At 46.2% G+C, this 9,610-nt stretch overlaps 1 long non-coding RNA gene across 1 annotated transcript; it reads right to left on the bottom strand.

Moving 5' to 3' along the window:
- Positions 1 to 791: 791 nt before the first annotated feature.
- LOC125171844 (uncharacterized) lies at positions 792 to 3,676 on the bottom strand. The gene is made up of 3 exons (XR_007154444.1): positions 3,592 to 3,676; positions 1,872 to 2,034; positions 792 to 833 (listed from the first exon to the last, which is right to left on the bottom strand). It is a non-coding gene; the product is annotated as an uncharacterized LOC125171844 (long non-coding RNA).
- Positions 3,677 to 9,610: the final 5,934 nt, after the last annotated feature.

Raw genomic sequence — 9,610 nt, 5'->3', positions numbered from 1 at the left:
TCTTGGAGACAAAAAATGAGGACCTCCCAGTGTCCCCCACCTCCTCGTGTTCATACCCTGTGTAATCCCTTCCCATGTTGTGCCAGGGCTGGGTGACCAACTGAATACAGCAGAAGTGATGGCGTGTCATATGAGAGGTTAGGTCATATAAGACACTGCAGCTTCTGTCGTGGTCGCCCCTTGCTCTTGGACCCACTCTGGAGGGAGTGGCTGCTACAGTGCCAACGGCCACATGCCAACAGCTTCTCCAGCCTCAGTCAAGCCTTCAGATGACTTCAGCCCTGGCCAACAGCTTGACAATAACCTCATGAGAGACCCTCTGCCAGAACCAACAAGCTAAGCCATTCCTGGGTTTCTAACCCGTAGAAACTGTGAGATAATAAATATCATTTTAGACTGCTCAGTTTTGTGAGGATTCATTACATGGTAATCGTTAACTAAGACACATAACAAGGGGAAAACTCAGTATGATATGAAGTCCGACTGTGATGCCTGGAGTTGCCGCATCCATCCTGCTGACCAACCTGAGGACAAAGCCAACATCAAGGGTGGCAGAGCAGGGAGATGGGGAGAACCTAGGTCCTTGAGAAGACCACTGAGTTAACCAACCCCAAATCCAGTCCTACCACTGGACAACTTATTGTTTATGCCAACACAATCAGATTTTCTGTTTGATGTAATCAAAAGCTTCTAACTCTTCTAGGGACACAGACCATAAATGTAAAACGCATTTCTATTTCAACGAAGGAAATGAACTGGATGAAAGGCTGAGTGATACCAGGGAAACTTACTCAGATAAGGTGTCTTCTAAAGGAGCAGCATTTAGACTTGACCTGAAGGTTGAGGAGGAGCCAGCCATGTGAAAAAGAACAGGGAGAAGAGTTGCAGGTGGAGGGATCAGGATGCTGACAGCCCTAGAGGACTAGGGGCACAGGATCAGGGTTGCTGGGCGGTGTGAGCGATGGGGAGGGCTGGGGGTGCCACATCTCAGGTATTGGGGATCAGGAACCACAAGGACACCAGGACAGGACTAACAGCTTCTAGGCCCTCTCCTGGGAGAGAGATCCTTTGCATACCTCTCCAAGCCCCCAGCCTAAGCCCCAGCTCATATTCACACCTGGGCAGAGGCACCAACATTTTCCAAGCAGCAGCACCCTCTGAATACTTTTTTTTTTTTTTAATGAGGAAAGCGGTATTTACTTATTTTATTTTTTTAATGTTTATTTTTGTGAGAGAGAGACAGAGCATAAGCAGGGGATGGGCAGAGAGAGAGGCACACACAGAATCCGAAGCAGGCTCCAGGCTCTGAGCTGTCAGCACAGAGCGTGACGTGGGGCTTGAGCCCACAAACCGTGAGATCATGACCTGAGCCAAACACTTAACCAACTGAGCCACCCAGGCGCACTCCCCCTGCCCCCCCCCCCCAGAATACTCTTGCAGAAGAATCATTTATTCACTCCTTTATTCAGTATATTGTGGAGCACCAGCTAAGCACCAGAGGGATATGATAGTAAGCAAAAACCAGACATGGAAACTCCTGGTGGGGAGGGTGGGTATTAACCAAATACACAAATCTAAAAATAGGAAATGCAGTCAGTGCTAGGAAGGTGGAATAGAGGGAGCAACTACAGCCTGTAACAGAGGAACCCTTAGGTTGAAGGTTGGATAAGATATCCCTGAATAAACGGTGTTTAATCTGAGATCTGGTAGGGGAGTAGGTGTTGACTGACTGGGCAAAGTCAACAGCGTGGAGAAAGGAAAGAAGAGAGAAGCACTTCCCAGACAAACGGAAAAGCATGTGCAAAGGCCCTGCATGGAAAGAAGTATCTGGAGTATGGTAAGCAGATCTGAAGGAGTCTGTTTTTACTCACCACTAAGTCCTCAGGCCTGGGACAATAGGCACTCAATCAATATTTGCTGAATTAAGAAAGGTCTGTTGAGAAGGTGGTGTCTGGGATGAGGTGAGCCAGACCACGCAAGTCCTTGTAAGGCTGTGTTCAGGAGTTTGGATTTTATCTCGAGGGCCATGGAAGGCTGTAAAATGGGGTGGGAAGGGTGACATGGTCAGCCTGGCATTTTTATTAGACCACTCTGGCTCTTGGTTGGGAAACCGGTAGAGGCTTGATTGTAAACTGGGAAACCACTGAAGAAGTGATTGCTGAGGTCCAGAGAGGAGACAATAGAGGCTTAGGCTCAGGAAATAGAGATCGGGAGAAATATGCCACACTAATTTGCTTATTTATTCAAGAAACATTGAGCACCTGGTATGTGCCCAGGCATATAGGTGCTGGAGACTTCCAGTGAGTGAAAATTGACATGGTCTTTATCTTCATGAAATTTAGAGTCTAATGGAAAACAACAGACCTTAATTACATAATATTGCAAACAAATCAACAATTACAGCCATGACAAATATGTGAAGGAGAAGTATGTGGTGCTAGGAGAGTCAACAGTAGGGGATCTGACCTGGCCAGGGAGGTCAAGGAGAGTGTCCCTGAGAAAGCAATGCTGGAGCCTCTATCTGAAGGAGTAGGAGTTAACAAGGCAGAAAGGTGGGTTTCCAGGCAGAAGCAGAAACAGCATGTGCAAAGGCCCTGTGACGAGCACGGCCCTTGTAGTTGGAACAAAGAGAGTGAGAGGGAGGGTAGTGCCAGAGAGGTAGGAAGGACCAGGCCAAGCAGGACCCTATGTGCCATGCTAAGAATTTGGTCTTTATTGCAAAAACACTAGAGGAAGCGATGGAAAGATTTCAGCAGGTGGGTGGCCTGATCAGATTGACAATCTGGAAAGATTACCAGGGCTACCACCTGGAGAAGGGATGGAGCGGAGAGGGGGAGTAGAGAGACAGTAGTGAGTCCAGAGAAGAACATAAACTCCGATAAGAAATGACCGGCAATTAGCCAGTGAGTGGTGGGAACCCAGACACAAGAGGAGAAAAATCGGGTTGGCCATGGGGAAGGTGAAAGAAAGTGTCAAGGATGATTCTAAGCTTTCCAGGTCAAACAACCAGATGGATACTGGTCTACTAATCGAGAGAGGGAACTCAGGAAGAGAGCCAGGTGTAGGAGGATAGATCATGAGTTTGACCTGGAAGTCAGTGCATAACCATTTCTTGTACAGGTCTGGCGCTCAAGGGGATGGGTCTGATCCCACAGGCTGTGGGGGAGGAGCGAGGAGGGAAGGAGGGAAGTGTGGAGGGGAAGTTCCAGGGACGAAGCAGTGTTCAGAAGCCTGGGGATTGGAGCCTCTGACACCTCAGGGCTCTTCCGGGCAAGTCCTGGGGCAGGGCGGGCTTTAGAAGAACGGGCCCAGGCTGCAGGGAGGCTGGCCCCCTGGTCTATTTCCTGGTTTCCCGTCGGAGACTTAGGAATGTCCGGTCTGCTCCAGGCCCTGAGCGAGCCCGAGAATAGAGGGGGAGGCAGCGGCCCTCCGCTCTGGAGACCCCTCCCTTTCTCCAACTGGGCCAGACAAGGCAAAGCCAGAAGGAGGCAACGAATGCCCTTCCCACCGCGTCCCTCCATCCCAGCCCCCAACGCTCCTGAACCCCTGCTCCCTTACAAAACTGCCCCCAACACACTACCCTTTCTTTACCGGGACTCCCCAGTTCCACAGCATCGGTCCGGGTGGGCCTCCTTCAAAGGAGCAGTCCCTGCACCCCAACGCCCCGGCTTCCCAAGGAACGGGCATCTGGCGCCCCCTCCCGGTGAAACGGGCACATTGGCAAACTGGGTGACGTCGGAGCTGCCCCGACTGGACGCAGGGCTGTGGTGGGTTCCTGGCTGAGAGGTCAGTAAGTGTATGTCCAGAGTTGGCCACTGAGTCACTCTGTAGCCGTGAGCAATTTCTCCAGGCTCTGTGAGCTTCCATTTCTCACCTGCTAATTAGGGTTAGTGATGTGAGGAATAGAATAAAAGAATTTTGTTAGTTGCAAGGCCCCCTCCACACCTTGAGGGACCTTGACACCCTGGGGCAGCTCCACACCACCTCCAGGGTACTACCAGCCCCTTCCTGAAAGCACTTAACTTGGAGACAGACATGTTAGACATATCCTGATGTGGCCAGAACCTTGAGCACTCACTGATTCAGAGGGTCCAGTTCTTATTTCCAGGGTGCTCAGCCTAGAATTGGGGACATGTAATACAATGTAAGAGGTCACTGACAGAACCAGCACAGGGTCCTGTGGGAATAGAACGGAGAAATAATCCAGATTCAAAGGGGGAGAGAATGTCAGGGGGAGTTTCCTGGGAGGGTCCTTTAAATTAAGGACTGAAAAACTAAATGCCTCCAAAGGGCAGCCCCCAGGGCATTCAGCTCAGGTCCACAGTTGCCAGGTGGAATTGGACCCCGGTGTTGCTGGGGGTGACCTACCAAGTGTAGGATGATGGTAGGGGGTCTTCCCTACCCAGGTGTGATCAATAAAGATGCATTGTCTATAGGGAATTTCAGAGCCAGAATAAAAATGGCTAAAAATGGGTCAGCTTTTTATTTTTACCATCCATCAGCAATATTAAACAATGTCAGGGGCACCTGAGTGGCTCAGTCAGTTAAGCGTCTGACTTTGGCTCAGGTCATGATCTCACGGTTGGTTCCTGAGTTCGAGCCCTGCTGCACTGACAATGACAGCCTGCATGGGATTCTGTCTCTCCCCGCCCCTCCCCTGCTTACATACTTTCTCTTTCTGTCAATAAATAAACTTAAAAAAAAGAATAATATTGGGGCGCCTGGGTGACTCAGTCAGTTAAGTATCTGACTTCTGCTCAGGTCATGATCTTGTGGTCCCTGGGTTGGAGCCTTGCCTCGGGCTCTGTGCTGGCAGCTCAGATCATGGAGCCTGCTTCGGATTCTGTTTCTCCCTCTCTGCCCCTCCCCCACTCATGCGCATGCTGTCTTCCTCTCTCTCCCTCTCTCAAAATTAAATAAACATTAAAAAAATTTAAACAATGTCAGTTAAAAAAAATGCTTCTCCCTAAAAAAAAAAAAAAAAAAAAAAAAAAAGCTTCTCCCCCCCCAAAAAGTTTATTGGTTTAAGTTCTAAATAGTTACTACAGATACTGTTGAGTTTATTAATATATATGCTTGTTTCAGATTAGCACAATGTATTACTTACCTTTGAATAAACATTGTGTTCTACCTGGAAGTTAATTAGGAGAAATCTCACTTAAATTGTCACCTCTTGACACACACAGATTTCAGATAATGCACATTCATTGTGATATCGCTCAAGCTTGCTTTGGGCTCAATAGGTGTCTTCAACTCTGTGACACTACATATTTCTGAGTTGAAACAGTAGTTTCAGAAAGAACAATGACATAATCATTGTAAAGGCAAAGAAACAGACTTGAGTTACTTAAATTCTGTCATTTTATGTGAACACTTGCGCTAATAACTTGTGTGTGTGTGTGTGTGTGTGTGTATACATATATGCTTTTTGAAAATATTTTCTTAAATTTTCTTTTAAAGTTTATGTATTTATTTGGGGGGGAGGGGAAGAAAGAGAGAATCCCAAGCAGGCCCCATGCTCAGCTTGGAACCCAATGCAGGGCTTGATCCCACGATCACAAAATCATGACCTGAACCAAAATCAAGAATTGCAGGCTTAACTGATTAGCCACCTATGTGCTCCTAAAGATTTTATTTTAGAGTGATCTCTACACCTGACATGGGGCTCAAATTCACAACCCTGAGATCAAGAGTCACACACTCTACCGAGTGACCCAGCCAGTCACCCTTAAACTTGTATATGTAACATTAAAACTCAACAATAAACAGAATTTTGTGTTTAAAATTAAAACAGTGGGAACTGTAAGGTATCATATTTTTATTTGGAAAGTGCAAGTTTACTCAAACATGAAATGTCTTGCCACACTTAATATTATAAAAGTTAAAGTTATCCTTTTTGTTAATATTTTTTCAATTAAAAAAAATTTTTTTTCTCAACGTTTTTATTTATTTTTGGGACAGAGAAAGACAGAGCATGAACGGGGGAGGGGCAGAGAGAGAGGGAGACACAGAATCGGAAACAGGCTCCAGGCTCTGAGCCATCAGCCCAGAGCCTGACACGGGGCTCGAACTCACGGACCGCGAGATCGTGACCTGGCTGAAGTCAGACGCTTAACCGACTGCACCACCCAGTCGCCCCTTCAATTTTTTTTATTGTGGCAAAGTATACATAACAACATTTACTTTTTTTTTTTTTTTTTAAGTAGGCTTCATGCCCAATACAGAGCCCAACACAGGGCTTGAACTCACGGCCCTGAGATCAGGACCGGAGCTGAAATCAAGAGCTGGAAGCTTAATCAACTGAATCACCCAGGCGCCCCTAAAATTTACCATTTTTTAAGTGTATAGTTCTATGGCATTGAGTACATTCACTGTGCAACTATCACTAACATTCATCTCTAGAACTGTTCATCTTCCCAAACTGACGTTTTGTACCCATTAACAGGATGATAGTTAACTCCCCATTCCTTCTCCACCCAGTTCCCGGCAACCACCATTCTATTTTCTGCCTCTATGAATTTGAATACTCTAGGTACCTCATCTAAGTGGAATCATGTACTTCTCCTTTTGTGACTGGCTTATTTCACTTACCATGATGTTTTCAAGGTTCACCCATGTTGTAACATGTGTCAGAATTCCGTTCCTTCTTAGGGCTGAATCATGTTCCATTGCATGCTACATTTTGTCATCCATTTATTTGTTGATGGACATTTGGATTGTTTCCACCTTAGGCTACTGTGAATAAGGCCACTATGAACATGGGTGTACAAATAGCTGTTCAAGTCCCTGCTTTCAGTTGTTTCGGGCATGTACCCAGGCGTGGAATTGCTGGATCATATGGCCATTCTATGTTTAATTTTTACAAGGAACGGCCATACTGTTTGCCATAGCACCTGTACGACTTTATATTCCCACCAGCAATATGCAAGGGTTCCAATTTCTGCACTTCCTCACCAACACTTTTCTGTTTTGTTTGTTTAATGACATCATCCTAATGGGTGTGAGGTTGTATCTCATTGTACTTTCAATTTGCATTAGTGAGAATCAACATCTTTTCATGTGCTTATTGGCCATTTGTATATCTTCTTTGGAGAAATGTCTATTCAAGTTCTTTGCCCATTTATTTTTGTTGTTGTTGTTGTTGTTTATTTATTTATTGGGGGGGGGCAGAGAGAGAAGGAGGGAGAGACTCTCAAGCAAGCAGAGCCTGACGCAGGGCTCAATCCCACAAACCATGAGATCATGACCTGAGCTGAAATCAAGAGTCCGCCACTTAATAGACTGAGTCACCCAGGCATGCCTCTTTGCCCATTTATTAATTGGGGTTTTTGTTGTTGTTGAGTTATAGGAGTTCTTCATAGGGTGTGGATATTACCCACTGATCAGATATGTGATTTACAATTATTTTCTCCCATTCTTTGGTTTGTCTTTTCAGTCTGCTGATTTTGATGGAGTCTAATTTATCAATTTTTTCTTTTGTTGATTGTGTTTTGGTGTCATATTCAAAGAAATAATTGTCAAATCCAATGTCATGAAATCTTTCCCCTGCGTTTTCTTCTAAGGGTTTATAGTGTTAATACATACGTTCAGGCCTTTGACTCATTTCGAGTTGAATTTTGTATGGCGATTCATTTTTAAAAATGAAAACACTAAGCATTTCAAAGAAAATTTAAGAGCAGGTCTCAGCCCCTGGGCTTTAGAGGCTCATATTCCTCAGGGTTGATTAACTGCCCTTCTCACTCCCTATCCTGAAGTTGATCTGACCCACTTCTGGGGCTCAAGCAACTGTCTAGGTGAGAGGCTGTATGGTGTGGTGAAAATCATGGATTCTGACTGGATTGCTGGGGTTTGAACCTCCCTCTGTTATTTAGTAGTTGTGCGACCTTGGTTATAGTACCTAACTCTTCTCCCCTCATCTATAAAATGACAAGAGTGAAGACACGTATCTCACGAGGTTGTTGGGAGGAATCAATAAGTTAGTGCGTGTAAAGAACTTAGAAAAGTGTCTGACACTTGCTAAGTACTCAATGAAGTCTCAATGAAGATAGAATTTTTATTGTTATCTTTATGCCGATGGCTCCCAAACACCAACCTCCAGTCCAGACTTCTTTCCCGAGGTTGACAGCCTGTATATCTGTCTGCTGGCCATCCTGGCTTGGGCGTTTTGCAAGGACCACCAATTCAACAAGTCCAAAAGGGAACTCAGAAACCCTATCCTAGAGAACATCCCCAGGATCCAACAGTCCGCAAAACCAGAAGATACCTCAGAAGTCACTCCTCACACCGCCTCACCTCTAAATATGTCTGACTCTGCCACCAGTGCCCTCACACTAGTCCAGGCCATCCTGGAGAGGATAGCAAGGCTTCTCCTCCAGTCTAGTCTCTGCCCAGCAGCCATAAATCCACCCCCACACTTCCGTGCTTCAAGCCCTCCCAGGCCTCCTTGCCCTCAGGATAAGATGCACAGCTGTGTAGAGTGGCATCCTTGGGGTTTGTCACCCTGGGGCCCTCACATTCTTCCTCTCTTCTCTGTGTTCCCATTACCTCGCTTTTGTGATTCTTCTTGGCCTTTGCATGAACTGTTTCTTTGGCCTGGGATACTCTCCCCTGCCCACTGCCAGTCTCCCCCCATCAAGGTTGGCTGATGATTGTCCAACTCTCTTTTTTTCATTTTTCATTTTATTTATTTGAGAGAGAGAGAGAGAGAAAGAGAGAATCCTGAGTAGGCTCCATGCTCAGTGCAGAGTGCGATCGATGCGGGGGCTGGATCCCACAACCCTGGGATCATGACCTGATCCAAAATCAAGAGTCAGAGGCTCAACCCACTGAGCCACCCAGGTGCCCCCGTTGAACTCTTAAATACCACTTTTTTGAGGCTCCTGGGTGGCTCAGTCGGTTAAGCAACTGACTCTTGATTTTGGCTTAGGTCATGATCTCGCAGTTCATGAGTACAAGCCCCATGTCCAACTCTGCACTGTCAGTGCTTGGGATTCTCTCTCTCCTCTTTCTGCCCCTCCCTGTTCTTGCTGGTGTGCTTGATCTTTCTCTCTTTCAAAATAAATAAATTAATTAAAAAAAAAAAAGATACCACTTTTCCCAGGAGGCCTCCTTTGACCCCAGAGCTCTGTACCTACCCTAGCACAACAAATGCTTTATTGTAACTATTTGTCTATTTTTTAATGTTTATTTTATTTTATTTTTTAATGTTTATTTTTGAGAGAGAGAGAGAGAGAGAGAGAGAGAGAGAGAGAGGGAGGGAGAGATGAAGCGTGAGCAGGGGAGGGGAAGAGAGAGAGGGAGACACAGAATCCGAAGCCGGTTCCAGGCTGTGAGCTGTCAGCACAGAGTCCAACATGGGGCTTGAGCTCACAGACTGCGAGATCATGACCTGAGCCGAAGTTGGACGCTTAACCGACTGAGCCACCCAGGTGCCCCAATGTTTATTTTTGAGAGAGAGAGAGAGAGAGAGAGAGAGAGCAGTGGAGGGGCAGAGAGAGAGGGAGACAGAGGATCCAAAGCAGGCTCTGTGCTGACAACAGAGAGCTTGACACGGGGCTCGAACTCACAAACTGTGAGATCATGACCTGAGCCAAAGTCAGACATTTAACTG

Source organism: Prionailurus viverrinus, chromosome C1, assembly GCF_022837055.1.
Source record: "Prionailurus viverrinus isolate Anna chromosome C1, UM_Priviv_1.0, whole genome shotgun sequence".
Classification (NCBI taxonomy): Eukaryota; Metazoa; Chordata; class Mammalia; order Carnivora; family Felidae; genus Prionailurus; species Prionailurus viverrinus.
The sequence above is the reverse complement of the archived record's forward strand: the minus strand, read 5'-3'. Positions and strand labels throughout refer to the sequence as shown.